This window comes from Triticum dicoccoides, chromosome 2B, assembly GCF_002162155.2.
Source record: "Triticum dicoccoides isolate Atlit2015 ecotype Zavitan chromosome 2B, WEW_v2.0, whole genome shotgun sequence".
Lineage (NCBI taxonomy): Eukaryota > Viridiplantae > Streptophyta > Magnoliopsida > Poales > Poaceae > Triticum > Triticum dicoccoides.
In genome coordinates, this window is record NC_041383.1 from 705,487,795 (window position 1) to 705,489,214 (window position 1,420).

Consider the following 1,420-nt stretch of genomic DNA (forward strand, 5'->3'; position numbering starts at 1 on the left):
AAGGGGCGGCACCAAGAGGAGAGCCAAGGCCCTGGCCTGAATCATGAAGTGAGAGCATTAATGGCGCTGTGCTCTGGGCCACGGCTAAGCGCTTCCACAACTACAAAATATACACAATTTATAGATAGCATCAGAAGGATGCCGCAAGGGAGTAATCTCAATGACTAGCTTGTTGCGACGTCCACTGCGGAAGCTTGTAGTTCGTCAAAGAGGTCATAGACGTTCGTGTACACATCCTTTACTTTCCAGACATCGGACATGATGTTTTCCAAGTGCTTTGCGCCAGCGATGACTAATGTTTAGCTTCGTTTTTTTTATGTTGGATAGAATGATGGTTGGTAGTGTTGATTTGTGACGGAACACCCTACACTAGTAGAAAAGGGACTAATCTGAAGCTCATTAGTCCCGGTTTGTAACTGAACCACGGCTAGGCGGGCGGCTTTCTTTAGTACCGGTTTGTGGCGAACCTTTAGTACAGGTTCATGCCACAAACCGGTACTAAAGGGGTGGTGGCAGGCTGACGTCAGGCCGGGGCCCTACGAGCCCTTTAGTCCCGGTTTGTGACACAAACCGGACTAAAGGTCTAACCTATAATCCCGGTTTGTGTCACAAACCGGGACTAAACTCTACCCCCCCCCCCCCGTGTATCACCTTTTCAGTTTTGAAAAAAACAAAAGGAAATGATAAAAACTTTAAAAATTAAAATCCTTCGAGATGTAGTTATGTTACTACATCTACTAGTTAGGAAAATTAAAAAACTTAAATTTGGACATGTTTTGCCAAACAGTGTGATGAAAAAGTAAAACGACCATATCTTTTGCATACGATGTCGAAAAAAATGAATGATATATCAAAATGTTCAGCACGAAAATCCGCATCCGATTTTGACGGCCATAGGCCATTTTGCAAATTTTTAGAATCCTAAAATTGTAAAAGGAAAAAGAGATATGCTCAAATTTCTATTTTTTTGAATTTTGGTCAAACTATGGTCAAACTACATATTCAAGAAATATTAGTGTTACTAAATAATTATTTCAGTTTTTTGAATTTTGGACAAATCTGGTCAAACTGTGGTCAAACTACTTATTCAAGAAATATTAGTGTTACTAAATAATTATTGTTTTTTAGAATAATAGTTTCAAACTCAAACGCTGAAACGTGTGACTTCATGCTCAAGCTAAACTCTTGAGAGTTAATAGGATTGACAGCTTACTATTGTCAGGAAAATAACAAGGGCATACTTGGAAACTAGGGGGATTAGAACTCGAAAGTTAAGCGTGCTGGAGTAGTGCGAGGATGGGTGACCGGCCGGGAAGTTAGACGATTTGGAATGAGTGATCCACAGTTGGGCAGTCCCGGTTGGTGTTACCAACCGGTACTAAAGGTCCCCCATACCACGGTGCGGGCTCGTGCCACGTGG